This window comes from Xiphophorus hellerii, chromosome 13 (genome assembly GCF_003331165.1).
Source record: "Xiphophorus hellerii strain 12219 chromosome 13, Xiphophorus_hellerii-4.1, whole genome shotgun sequence".
Taxonomy (NCBI): Eukaryota; Metazoa; Chordata; class Actinopteri; order Cyprinodontiformes; family Poeciliidae; genus Xiphophorus; species Xiphophorus hellerii.
In genome coordinates, this window is record NC_045684.1 from 22,265,651 (window position 1) to 22,280,683 (window position 15,033).

Consider the following 15,033-nt stretch of genomic DNA (forward strand, 5'->3'; position numbering starts at 1 on the left):
CAATGTTTTTCCAACAGCTATATTTTTATTTTTCCTACTCTAACAATTTTATAGCAAAACAAAATTTCACAACCATGCAGACTTCTGATGATAAAAATATTTTGCTTATATAACAACACTGAGCTAATTTGCTGCTTTTTTCCCCCTCCAGCCACCCCAATGCTAAAATCCCAAAACGGTTAAAAAAAAAATGTGGTAAACATTTCACTTCATCTTCTGAATTTAATTTTAGTGAAATGTAAAAATGTCCCGGTGAAATTCTGTTTTATAAAGTTACCCGACTGGATCATTAAACAGCGCTTTAACACAACAACAACAACAACAACACGCTGCTGTCCGTCCCTCAGTGAAACGGCGTTCACATTTCCACGGAACAGTCGGTGTCACGAGTGGCATCGACCCAAGATTTACCGTGCCTTGAAAAACGTCGAACAAAACGTAGCTGCTGCTCACGAGATGACATTGAACGAGTGTTTTCTGTCTGGTGTGGGCGTGTGTTTGTGTGGGGTTTTGGGTGGGGGACCGCTGCTGCGCGTCTCTTACTCCATCAGTCTGCCATGTTAGCAGTAAATCTCCAGCTCAGCAAGCTGGGCGTTCTCCTATTTCTGCCGCTTGATCAGTAAAGATGTTAAAGTTACTGTCGATGAGCTGCGGGGTCCATGCTGGGCTTCACGGCTTTACATATTTTGTGATTAAATATTCATGACATTTGCAAAGCTGTGGATTTTCTAAAAAAGACTATATGGTGTGCTGACGAGAGGAGTCCCAGCTTAAATGCAGCTTCTATACCAGTTTGAAAAGAGAAGGTATAGATGACGCCCTCTGTATAACGATTGGTAAAGAAATGTAAAAAGCCTTTTAAAATATGTTGATGCTTTTATTGCGGGAGCAAAATCTCACGCTGTATTTTCAGTTTTTTTTCCAATTCAGTATTTAATCAAAGGCCGAAAGCATCCATTATGCAAAAATGTCAAAGAATAACTTGAGCAACACCTTACATTTTAGTTACAGGAAAATGTAACTGATTATATTTTGTTCATATCTTTTATTTATTGGGGAGGGGGGTTATGTTAATTTGCTTTTTTGGAAGCTTGATTTGGTGATCTATCACTTTAAGTGTGGGTTGTGATCTTCCGCCGTTTAACTTTGATTTCAAAGCGCTGACTAATGCGCTTCCCAAGCTTAAAAAATTGCCTAAATTGTGGAGTTGGATGACGGAACATCTTTTTTTCAGGCGTTTAGTGCAGCTTTAGCTCATTTTGGCAATGAAGGGGGAAATTTGGAGAGCAAAAACAATGAAGCTGCTCTTTATCTACTCCTGTAGCTTAGTGGATGAATATGCATAGCAACCATAGTGTCAAGAGTCATGTGCCTCTGTGAATTAGGTTCCATGTTTAATGTAGAAGTTTTGAGACCCCATCTGTGCTCTTCATCTGCTGTCTCCTATATTACAAAGCCCTGAAACGTCTCACTGACACACCATTGATCACTTCTGCCATCTTAGTGGAATGCCACGACAGCCCATATTGGCAGCTGTTGACAGCTTTAAAGGTAAAATGAAGAGGTGGATCAGCAGCATCAAAACGCCTCGGGCAGTGGAAGCCCAGATTGACTTCCTCATGCTTGGTTGGGGCTCAGTATTGGGGCTGAGTATTAGAAAGTGATCGATTTTGTTTTGTCCAGTGGGGATTACGCAGTCTGGCCACAGGTAAGGCTAAGCCACAGCTATAGCAATAGCTTTAGTATGTAGACATTTAGTGACATCCATTGGCCAAAGTACAACTTAATGAAAATGTCTGGTCCAGAAAAGTTTTCCGTCCATTATCTATACCTGCTTCTCCCTGCAGGTTCACGTGAGGCTGGTGTTTATCGCCAGCGGTCGTTGGGTGAGGTGGACAGGTTGCCAGTCCCAAGTTGCACCTGTCATATTTATTCTTCAGATGGAAAAAACTCAGCGCTTCCATGACACAATTCCAATCCGTTTTCAATAGATGGCCTACATCACAAAGCCAATGTCTGGTCTGCTTTTTTGCTAACATGACAGCAAAATATTATAACCTATATTACCCTATATTATATTATTAATATTAATATTGCCCTATAACCCATCGGTAGGGAGTAGTGTGGCACAACTGCAAACCTATAGAAACATGGCTGTACACCTAAAGGCAAAGGATGAGAAAATACAAAAGAAGCCAAGGGGCTGCGGAGGAACAGACCGAGCCAAGTAGGAGACGCAGAAAGCATGGATGGAGAATGGTCAATGGAAAAATGGATGGTGTAAATATTGGGCCAACCCTGCAAAAGAAAAACGTTTTAAACAGGCAGGACGTACGAGCAGATTAAACAAGCAGATAGTTGATTGTTCTACAACCTGCAACTTCAGGTGCATGCTTGCGTCTTACAAAACCAAAAAGGAAACACTTTTTTTAATATGGATGCAATAAATAAATGATAGTTTTGAGGTTTTTTTCTGTAATATTCTGCGTATAATATTTACAACAACCTTTCAAGCTATGCTATTCATTTTCCATATTGATGGTCTATCTTTTTTTTCCTTTTGTAATGGATTCATTTAGTTAAATGTGAAATAGAAAAAGGTTTTATAATTAAGCATGTTATGTAGTACATATCTAGAAAATAACTTTTGCAGCTCTGTTTCTGCAGAGTAAAAATGTACTTGATTCAAATTTTTGTGAAATTGCTGCAACTGATATGGTCTTGGTTTTTGTTGCATTTTTTGGGGGGGGGGTTATTTTACTGGCAATTTTATTTATTTACTTTTTAATCAACTTACTACTTTTATTCATATACCCATCTGTGATATTGTGAAGCACGTCGGTCAGCCAAGGCTGTTGTAAATGTGCTATATAAATAATCTTTTGACTTGAGCTCTCGGCAAGTTCTGTTCTGTAGCAGAAGTGGCTCTTTGGATGGTAAAGGTTGTTGACCTCAGGCGTAGAACATCAAGTCTCAATAACAGACGTAAAAGTTTGTAGTTGTATCATGGAAAAATGTGAAAATCTCCTTCCCACTTCTACCTTAAAGCAGCCCTCGTATTATAAAACTCTGGTTTATTATAAAGTAATCAAAGGCAGGCATGATCACACTGTTGGGGACTCTAAGACGAAAGAGAGGTTTAGTTTTTCATCTCTTAACACTCCCTCCAACCCCCCTTTCACGGCCAACACATCTCTTGCTTCTATTAGTTAGCGGTGGTGAGAACAGTTCTAACCGCACACACACACTTCCACACCTTGTCAGTTTCACACAGCACTGTCACTGACCGTGGTGCTGAAACATTCTGCATCCCTAAAAAGAACATTTAAAAAAAAGAACCCTCCAAAATGGTTCCTGTCCTCCTATCGCGAAAATCAACGGGACTATTCCCAGAAAGAAGTTAACGAGATCAGAAATCTGTGAACGCATCATCCAACGTGGCAACAAAGTTTCCCCTAACAGCCTCAAAGATGCTGAGCTGGTGTTGGAAGTGGCGCAGCTGTAAATTAAAGTGTGGGTGGAGAGCTGCCTGATTGTCAGTGGGCGGGTGGGGGTGTATAAAAGAAAGAAAAAAAAAAATAAAAAATCACCCGGAGAAACAGCAAGCCAAGCAGTGGAATAATTCATTATATTTTCACACACACAAAAAAAATAATACAGCAAACAAAAAAAGAAACCTGGGCTTTCTACTGGACTTCAGACACTTTTAAACATGAAAGTACTTATTTACCATGAATATTTATCAGTTGTGCAATAGGAGAACTTTGTTTTGCAAATGAAAGAAAAGAAAATTGAGCACACTGAAATGGCGTCTGGGTTTCTTTGTGCATCAGGAGTACGTCGTTCTCATCATGAAGCGTACAGATGTCGTCCTGCAGCGCCGGCTCGCCGCAAAGCCTCGGTTTCAGTGACTTCATTCCTCAAGCGTGATGAGAAATTAGCAGTAAAGGCATGCACTGGTGCCCACGGAAATGAGGCAGCCTCTTAATTATGGACTGCCAAACAAATAGGCAAAATATGGCAAGAAAAAAAAAAAAAAAGATAAACACTTAGCTAATGTACCCAGAATTTATAGGGAAAAAAATGAGTGATTATTTCCACAGCTTTCCTCTTCCTCTGCTGACACCGTTTGGACATCGAGACAGTTTCAGAATTTAATTAGATTCCTCGAGCTGCAAGCCTTTCGCAGAAGAATACGGAAAACAGAAAATGTGTTTGACAAATGAATTTAGTTGATATTATTCATCCTACCACTGTTCAGGGCAAAAATCTCATGTTTATTGATTTAAAGTGATCAAACCTCTGGTGCAGGTGAAAATGGCTCTGTTAAAGTTTATTCTTTTGGGTAGAGGTGAATCTTGCCACATATACACAACAGTTTGTTTGTTTTCATTAAAATGTTAAAGGAAGAAGTGGGAATGGGAAAACTGTTCTATTTACTGGTAAAAGTAGAAAAATACCAAAATCAGAATATATTTGTATATTTATGCGTACATGTACATATGTACGCATGTATTTTGAACGACATACTGAATCATTTTGGCCCATTTTGAACGCCACTTTGCTTCTTTTCGTGCCCATTTTTCTGTCAGTTTTTGATTCCACTCAACTTTCTTGAGTCTTTTTAAAAAATATTTTTTCTTTTATCCTTTAGCTGAATCGTACAGCACTTTGGTCAACATCCAGTTCTTTACGCACTATATAATTGACATCATGTTCAGACAAAAAGGAGAAAACTCTACATTGAGGCAAACGAGTAACAATAAAGTTACACCGCCTCTGAATCCTCTCCTTCCTCCCTCCACCATCATTTCCTGCATCCTACATCCTCCCTCCTTCCTTCCTGGTCTTTTTAGTTTTGCTCCTTATATTCACAATCCTTCTGAATCCCTTCTCCCATCGCTCCCCATCCATTATCTCGTCCTCCATCTCTCATCCCCACCTTCTTCATCTTACATCACTGCCTCTTTCCTCTCTCATCCTTCATTTCTGCCTCTTTCCACGATCCCTATCTTTGATTCCCGTCATTCCTTACTCTCACCTAAGTCCTCCCTCATCCCATGTCCAACTTGCATCCCAGATCCCTCCCTCCCTCATCCAGCCCATCTTCATTCCCTATCCATCATTGTGGTCACCTTGGTGGTATCTAGTGGTGGGGGTCCCTGTCTTGCTCTGGGAACTGATGTCATGGCTAATCCCCCCCCCCCCCCCCCCCCCCCCCCCCCCCCCCCCCCCACACACACACACACATACAGGTAGGACACAGAAAGTTTCCCAGTTTAATGTAATGTGCAAAACAACAAACAACAAATGCTTAAAACTGAAAGACATGGAATCCAAACTGGAAGGCAGCAGGAGGAGATTCACTTCCGATGCGTTGGCTGTCAGCTTCGACGGTCTGATTTCTTTTCTTTCTATTTTTTTTTTTTTTTTTAAGCCCCTCCTCGAGATGCGGAGTGGGGCCCCGCTGAGGAACCCGTGGACCAATCGGTTGCCGGTAATATTTCAGTGGGGGAGCGAGCGTTGAGTGAGGATGAGCCACTGCTGGTTGTCCTCGCTGCTGCTTCTCCATCCTCCTCTGCGCTCTCCGATCGGCGAGCTGTGGAATAGGCGTGTTTCTGTTCCTCCGACGCAGAAAAACGCAGAGAAGAAAGCCTAACTTCAAGGTAAGGAGGCATCGCCTTTAAAGCTCTTTTGTTGTTGTTGGTTTTTTGGGGGGTTTTTTTAGATTAATGTATTTGATTCAAAGAGAAAGCCGAAGGTACAGGTGCCGAACGCACGGAACTGGGCTCACGCAAGAGGTGCAGCGGCTGTCATGTGCCGCTTCTGTTGGATGTGTGATGGAGATAGCTGACGGGTTGGACGGAAGAGCTTTCGCTGGTGCACTCCGTCGTTCAACATCAGGTTGTTGTGTGGGTTTCCAGCTGTGTCAACATGACGGGGGGTTAAAAAAAAAAGGGGGGGGGGGGGGGAGATGAGAAAGAGAAAAAAAAATCCTCACCCCCCCCATTTCGCGCAAATACGCTGGAGCAAACAAAAGCGCCAAATTGCCACGAAATTGCGAACCGGAGGTGAGAGAACAATTTTTTAAAAAATGTTGCCAAGCACCGAGTTTCGTTCGTGCGTAAATGTTCGCTGACCGTAAAAAAAGAAAAAGAAGAAAAAAAAGCGCGTCCCGCTTAAAGCAATGGTTCTATCTGCGTGTGTGTTAAAACGTGCGTCCCGGAGAGGGATCCGCACAGGCTGCAGGGGCACCACACTGAGGCACACTGCTGTTCAGTTCATCAAAGCAAAGTCGAGTGGAACACCAGCAGTCCCGGCGCTTTGGGACGCGAGAGGACGATTCCTCAGGACCTCCAGGAATGTCTCCCGCTAAGAGACGAAGCCTAATGTTGGAACTTAAGTCATAAAATTTGAACATTTTGGATACATTTTTATGTGTAGAAATTACGTACAGTGATGTGAAAAAGGTACTAGGCCATTTAGATTTCTCCTAATTTAGCTTTTTCTTTTTTATGGTATGTGTGTGTGTGTGATAATGCTAGGGGGGATTTTGGTTCTTTTCTTTCAATTCTGCATTATTGAATGCTTTTTGAGTATTAAAAGTCTTTGACGGTAAAACCATTGGTAAAATGCTTTGGATCATTGTCCTGCTGCATAACCCAAGTCTGCCTGATCTTAACCTAAAATAATGACTTGCATTGTATGTCATGAAAATTTGCTTGAGAGCAAAATTCCTGATTCCGTCATGAAGGACTTGCCGCCCCATACCATCACACCGCCACGTTCGACAGGTTCCATTCATTTAATGTTTGTATTTCTGTGGGATGTAACGGGACACACATCCTACAGGAAGTTCCACACGAATCTCGTGAATTTAAAGAGCATTTTCCTTGAAGTGTTGAGTCTTTGTTTGAGCCAGCAGTGGTTTTGGCCCGTTTCCTCTCCAGTGGCACCTATGGCCGAGTCTCTTTCTTATTGTTGATTCATGAAGCCCAATCTTAACGGAGGCGGTTGAGGTCTGCTGTACATTCGATGTTGTTCTGGAGTCTTTTATAGCCTCCACAGTAAGTCATTGATAGACTCTTGGAGTTCTACTAATAGCCGGTTGAATCCTGGGAAGGATTTGATCGATTACTGGATTTTATTAATCCTCAATTCTACCAACTGTTTCTTTTTCTTAAACCAAACATTTCCTTGACTTTGTTTTTCGAACCATTTTCTTCCTAGGTTGACTTGTTTTCATCAACGTACGCTTCTCAACGTTGTCCTGATATTTCTTCTTTTTCCCTTCCAGTTACGATCTGTGATGCAACCTTTACTGTAGACATGTCAGGAGTAATTTGTAGAACCGCTCTTCGTCCAAACATGGAATGTGTGCGATATCATCCAAAGCTTTGATCTCATCTGTCAGCATTTCTCAGGCTTGACCAAATCTTCTGCAGCTAGCTTTAAACAAGCTGCAGCATGATCCTCTTTTTTTTTTTTTTTTTCTTCTTCCTCTTCCACAGTGCATTGGTGCATAGGGAACAGTGTGGTTGAGTGAATTACTTTATTTTAATGAGAACCCATGAAAACAAGATCTTTTTGAAGCTCTCCATTAATGCTTCTTGGCTCTTGGATCCCTCTGCCAGGCGTTCTACAAGAGAAACCTAATGATTGCTGGTTTATGATGAAATTGTTTTTTTTTCCCTCCACAAGGCTACAACGTTCAGAAGTTTAGGAAAGCTACCTTTTTGGTTATATTTTGTGTAAGACTTTTTTTGTGAAGATCTATTTGCTTTTACCAATCATACCGCTCCGTGCAATATTTTGGCCATCAGTTGATATTGTTATGCACACAGCAGCAGTGTTGCTTTCTAAAGTTTGCTAGATTTTAGCTGGTTTCTTGGCTTTCTATGCCATTTTACACATCATCTTCACGTGTTCAGTACTTATTTCCTGCACTATTCCACATAATTTATGAACAAAGTTGTTTTCCTTTTTGTTTTTTCTGGTGTGAATTTCTTGTCAATGGAAATATTATAAATATGTTAGAAAAACATTGACTTGTTCAGTGCTCACTTTACTCACTGTATTCATTTATACTACCAGATAATACATAAGTGAGACTAAAAGATGTCGGAACTTCTACCTTCAGTAAAGTTTTAAAGTAAAGTGGGTCTGATCAGTTACCGAAATGAAGTTGTCAGAGTTGCACTATTGTGTTGAAAAATAATTCTCTAGATTTAAATTTCACTCATTTTTAATGCGTTACATTTAATTCCCTTCAAAATTCCTTTTTGCAGTGCAGTGCCGACGAGTTTCAGCACATTATTTCTTTACACTTAGGTGATTGAACGAGCTTTTAGAGCACAGCTGATCTGGAAGACATCGAATTTCCCATAAATTGCCGCTCCCTGTTTCACACAGCCGTGGCGCGGCGAAACATTTTGACTCTTGGCTCTGATGGGTTTGGCTGATGTGCCAGGAGATCAGATAGTGCATCTTTGCCTGATGCACTATCTGTGAGGTTCGATGTGAATTCAAATGACTGAATAAACTCCACTAGAAGTTAATCCAGGCACTGCATGCTTTTTTTTTTTTGTCTCTTAAAATGGATCCAGGTTGCATTTTGAGTGATGTAGACTTGCTTTAGTCTGTATGTGTGTCCAGGATAAGCCTCGGAGCATAAATGTGACTCAGGAAATTTTATGTGACAGACCATGACGAAATGCTTAATTGTGAAGGACATAATTGATACAAAACTCTAAAAAGTGTGGCATTTAATACCAACTTTCACTGCAATTGCGTTTGCTAAATTTCCACCAGTTTAGAAATTTCTGCCTATTCTTTCCAGCTCAGTTTGATTGGACTGAATCTTTGAACGTCCATATCTGGTCTTGCCACAGTTTCTCCTTTGTCTTTGGGGGTTAGGCTTTGAATAGGCCCCAGAACATAAATTCTGTGATTCTGATTGTTTGTTTTGGTCACTATTCTACCTCGTACTCTCAAAACTTCTGAGACTTCTAACAAGGTTTCTTTTAGCACTCGTCGCTGCGCGTTTGGCTCCATCCACTTTCCACAGCTTTCATGTCCATGCCAAATAAAAGCATACCCACAGCATGATGCTGCCACTGCCACCGTTTCCCACTAGAGATCAGGTGATGATGTGTAGAGATGACTTGTGAAAAATAATTTTTTTTAATTTCTAATGGCTTTGATGATAGGAGTAAGAGCTTCTTAAAGAGACAGACACCAATTTCAAGGTGTCAAAATGAAGTCATGTTGGTATTTTTATAACTGAACGTAGCATAGTTACTTGGTTTTGCTATAAAATGGCACTATGTGCATGGAAACTGAAAAATACTACCCTTTTAATAACAATATGTGATGCGGTATAAGTTTATTTAATAGGATGTATTTAGAATGAGTATAAGTGCCTGAGTTTTATAATTGTAGTTCATTAGGTTTAGCTGTGACTGTTCAGAATCTGATTGTTGTCAATGGAGCGCGATGCATAATTAAACGCTATGGAAACAGATCAAGTATTGGCTTTTTATTACGCATGTTGCTCACATTGTCCTTAAGAGACACAAAACCAATTAATTTTAGATTGAAAATGTGTGGAAACATTCATAAAAAAATTTAATAAAATAATTATAACACTTTAGGCTTTCATCATTTTATCAATAAAGACTTACTGACATGGTGCACAAAAAAAAAGCAGCTAATGCTAAATGGATCGCCAGACATTGCAGGCCATTATATCTCAACTGACACTCTGCAGGTCGGTGTTATATTTGAGTAGAAAAAAATTCACTTCTTTTACTGCCATTCGCTCTATGCACCTGGCAGATTCTGGTAGTCAAGATGGAAAACAAGTAAAAGAATGTGGGACTCATTAATTGCCTTTCTCGTTGTGATATTTAAAAGTGTAATTGAAATTGGTTGTTCTCCCTAATGCCTAACATCCCTAAAGCCGAAGAAGTTATAATATTCTTCTGCATTTCTCGTGCGTCTTCCGAAACTTTCTGCGACACGACTTGGACGCGCTGATTAAATTTAGTGCAAATTTCCAGAAGCGCATTTTGGAACAGCCCCAATTTTTCTCTCCGAGCTCAAACTGCCTCCTTCATTAACCAGAAAAGACAGTTCATTAGCAAAACAAGACGCAATTAAAATGATGATTTCTTTATCTCAATTAGACTTAAAATTAAAGTTCCTTACTTGAACGACACACACACACACACGAGGCTCTGCTTTGAGGCAACAACACATGTTCCAAACGTCCAACTCTTTGTTGTTTTTTTTTTTTGTTTGTTTGTTTTTTCCCCACACAGAGGAGGCTCAGTGGAGATGCTCCATCTTGATGGGCAGAGGATTAAATGCTCGTCTTGGCATCACGTCTCGGGGCCCCTGCGTGTTCCCTTCTCACGGGGATAACTGATCAGGAAAAGAGGAGAAAAACAGACGTGTCAGTCTAAGTTGTGTGTGTTTCTGCCGATACAGTTACTTGGCAGACTGCGGGCCTGATGCAGCCCCTCCCATCATTTCCATCACTCCTTGTGAAGATGTGTTAAAAATTTAAAAAATAAACTTAAAACAATATTTTACTGCAGCTAGGCCTGTCGCAATAAATCTATTAATCGCACAATAAATAAAAATGAGCTCCATCATTTCCATTTGCATAATTTATCAAATTTCTCTTCTCTCTATTTACCAAAAACTGGATGACAAAAGTCTTCAGTCTGGTGCATCGGTCTCAACTATCTCCCTTTTTTTTTTGACAATTTTGTTTACAGACTCCATAATTAATTTTATTTTTCTGTTCTTTTAAAACAATATTTAAAATATCTCCCAGTTCTAGTGTTAAATGTTGATCAGAAGTTAAAGTTAGATTTTTGAGAATGTGTTCTTGCATTATTATGCCATTACTATCACATTACTTGAAAATTGTCTCAAAACAATATTGTTTATCGCAATAACTTCTAAGACGATTTATCGTCCAGCAAAATTTGTTATTAATACAGGCCTATACTGTGTGCTCTTGTTCTAGACTTTGTAATTGGTTCCTTAACTGTAAATACTGGTGAGTTTAGGTAGCAGTTTTAGCATTTTTCTGTCTTGATCCACTTTTTAAATTTTTTTTTATAAAACATAAAGATTAAGAATATAATTTAATGCACATGATTTATGATCATCTCAAAATTCCTTTCATCTATCAAAGCATCTTTGGGTCGTTTTCTTTATCTTCTATAAGGTATTGTGCTTGGAATAAAAAAAAAAAAAATGAAGTCAGACAAAATTGAGTTTGGGGGGGAAAACAGCCTGATGGTGCTTTTCTAATTGGAAGGAATTCATATGAAGGGTACCCAAAAAGGAAAAAAAAAATGTAATTCGAAGATTATTATTTTTTGATAGCTTTTATGGAGCATTGTGGATTAGCAATCCGTGACTAAACCCCTGCTTAATTCTTCTAAATGATTAATCATATAACATGAGAACTAACTGTAAAGATCATTTCACTAAATGAGCACAGAGAGGGCATTGTCAAAAAATACAGGAGGGAAGGGAGGTTAGTAGCTCACAATTGAAATATTACATAATGATGCTTATTGGATTTTAGCTGCTTTGGAGTCAGCCCTTTCAGATGTACAATCACTTAATTTCCTCAATCTAATCTGGAACTAACATAATATCTCTTTAGAGCTGAGTTATTATTATTATTATTATTATCATCGCTGTTTAAAACTAGGGCCTGACACGAGGAGAGAGGGAGGGAGGGCAGTCACAGTAGGAATCTGTGACAAGGTGAAGAGCTTGGAGTGTTTTCATATCATTACAGCTGCCTCTAAAGCCACCGCTGCATTAAAATCGAGGACGCAGCTCAGATTGGGTCGTTAGAAAACGCGGATGCATTCAAAGAATGGATGCGGCTCATGAGGAGGCGCTGCACGGATTTCCGAGTGTGTGTTACTACAAAGGCGGCCCCCTCACCTCCTGGACTCTCTCCATATTTTCTGATCGCCGCCTCCGCACCCACCCCGACTCACACGGCCCACGCGGAGGTCACTTTGCATTCAGCATATCAATGAAGAGCGTTGAACTCCAGAGACGGAAATATTCTACCTTACGTGCTTAAGTATCTCGACCATTTTCATATTTCGTCATGTTAAAATCCTAAACTTCAGTGTCTTTTGTTTGGATTTTACCCGATATACCAACACGATGTAATTGTGAAATGGAAAGAAAATGTTGAGGGATTTTGAACACAAATGCATATTTATTATATGTAAGCAAAAAAACCTTGATTCAAAGCTTTAGGGTGCATTCACACCTGTGCTGTTTAGTCTACTTCATAATCTAGTTTGTTTGCCTAGAAAGTCTGGCCTGTTTGGGGAGGTGTGAACGCTCAATCGCACATGTTGCAGACCTCAAAAGCGAACTGTGGTCCGCCTAAAATCCTAGGTGTTGGTTCAGCTGAAGTGAACTCTGGTGCGGTCCGAATGCCTAATGTGAACGCCGACTGCAATGGAGATCACTCCAAAAGCAGGAAGTGGACTAAATTGCAGGGCATTCTGGGTAAATACAACCAAAACAAATGTCTAACACTAGTGGAAGAAATTGCCAAAGACAAAGGAGAAATCCTACAACCGCTCAAATCTGACACCGCTCCATTTTTGTTCGCATTTTGTCAAGAAGAAAGTTGTCCTCTTGTCGTCTTCGGAGATTTTTGTCACTTCCTTCAGTAGTTCTTGGTGCAGCGCCACCACAGGCGAGGAGGGTGAACAGGTTTGATAAAGTGCAGAGCGAAAGCTAACCGCAGCAGCTGAAAATGTAACAAATGTTGCAACTTGGCGCCACTATCAAAACATCTGCTGGACTACCAGATGTGAAAACAACCCAAGTGGCAGAATCTGTTGACAAGGCAGCTGTTCTTCATTTGCTTCGCTACTACTACAAATGTAGCAAGCTATGTTAAGTGGTAAAGCGCCAATACGGAATGAATGTGACGCACAATTCTAATGACTGATGCCGCTAGTCTGGAGGTGCGGTGTGGGGGCTGTAGCTCCAAGGTGGAGCTTTGTAGAAATAGGCGGAGCATTGTGAGAGCAAGCGTTTAGGCTCCTCCAAATGGTTGCCACGGGAGATTTAAGGGTCATTCAAACGTGCATGACAGAATTAAAGCAACACTCCAGTTATGTTTATTATTATTATTTTTATAGGGGAATAACGCTAACATTATAACATGACGTAAACCTTTTAATATATTTTACATAAGACTCTCCCTTTAAAGCCCCAATTAAATACGCTGGAGTTTGTAGCTTTAATGTGACAAAACATGAAAAAGTACAAGTGACACGAACGTGTTTGCATGGTACCGTAAAGATCCGATTACAAGATGAATGCGTTCTATGTACTCCTAATTGGGAGTCATGCTGAACCCTAACCCTAATCCAACTGGAGTCGAATAAATCAGAGCACAAAAAACTGCAGATGTGCAGAGAGAAGCTCGATATTTTAGTGACCCTAATGGTTGTTTTTCACAGACTAACTCATAGGTACGTAGTAGATCTTAGCTGACAACGGAGGCAACCATGACAGATTCTTGGTCTAATTGGACTAGCTCGCCAATATGTCGGCGCGGTAATTAACAGTATAACATTGCCCTTGGAGGTAATCAGTAGGTGAAACATCAGACACTTAAAGGGCCGCCTGTCCAGAAGCTGTGTGTTCAGGATTTGATTGGTCGGCGCTAGGACTGACGGGTGAGGACAGCCGGGATGATTTGATGTTTAAAATGTTGCTGAAGCTGAAAAAAGCAGCTTCAGATTCTTTGTAAAGCAGGGCATATCCGTGTCTTAGGTTCTGTTTAGATGCTAGCTGAGGCTATGAAACAGGTAATGAAAGTGGGATGAGTTGAATTAATGATGTTCGATGGGACAAAATATGCTGAATTGTTTTGATCTTTTTGCCAGCGTCCATTAAGAGCTGCATTACTTTGATGTTGATTAATCACACATGAATATGACACTTTTCCTGTCACAAGTACTCTTAGCATGTAAAAAAGAGCTGCCTGATGTCATGAATCTCACTAATGAGCTTTTTAATATATGTAGAACATAAAAAAATAGATCCGTTAAAAGTGTGCACATCCTTAAGGTTGCTCATTTGAGGACCAGTTCTGCTGATTTCATTGCGAAACCCTATGATGGCGATTGTGTTGAAAAAGACTTAAGTAGCAAGACTTATTTAAAAAAAGAGAGAGAAAAACTATTAAATTAATCTTTTAATAAAAGTCGAACACACACACACACACGCCCACACACCTATGTAAAACACATCTTGTTTTTGTGTTCTTGTCCTTACTTGTATGATTTTATTTTATTTTCATTTTTAATTTATTGGTGACAAATGATTTAGATCACAAAGTAACTGTACTCAGTCAAATGTAATCTAAGTAATATGGTCCAAGCATCTGTTTGTGACCTTAAGCTTGATCTATTTAGCAGGATAATCAGCCAAAAGGGATTTGGATGCAAAGTCAGGACTTAAATTGAATTGAGATGCTGTGGACTGACTGAATTTAAAACAAAAAGTTAACCAAATTCCTCCCACAGTGACAAAATAAAACTGTTATCGCAAATGCATTATAAATAGCGTTTTCCCCTAATAAATGAATTTAAAAATTGCACTCTCATTATTTTTCTCTGACATTACAATAGCTTTGGTAAGTATTTGTGTGACTAAAAGGATAAAAACAAAAGAAAACTGTTTAAACTCCTGAATGAACTTTGCTTACTCTCCTCAGGGCTGTACTTATCCATGTTTCAAGTTACACTTTTTCCTTCCACTCAACTTTCCATCAATATGCTTGAAGTCAGGACTTTGTGATCTTCTATAGCAATAGCGTTTTGTAGCTTACCCTTTTTGTGGGGTTTTCCTAGATGTTGTTAGTCACAGAATGGCTCTAGCAACATTTCAGGATCAAAAGTCATTCATCTGTTGGTCTTATGTAATATTTAGACTTTCTGAAGCTGAATCATGAGT

At 39.8% G+C, this 15,033-nt stretch overlaps 1 protein-coding gene across 1 annotated transcript in view; it reads left to right on the forward strand.

Annotated features, from left to right (window-relative positions):
* The first annotated feature begins 5,452 nt into the window (after nt 1–5,452).
* dlgap3 (discs, large (Drosophila) homolog-associated protein 3) overlaps nt 5,453–15,033 on the forward strand; it is a 162,766-nt gene continuing 153,185 nt past the window's right edge. The window contains exon 1 of the mRNA XM_032580380.1: nt 5,453–5,666. The gene's annotated coding sequence lies outside the window, so the exon portion shown is untranslated. The remainder of the gene's footprint in view (nt 5,667–15,033) is intronic.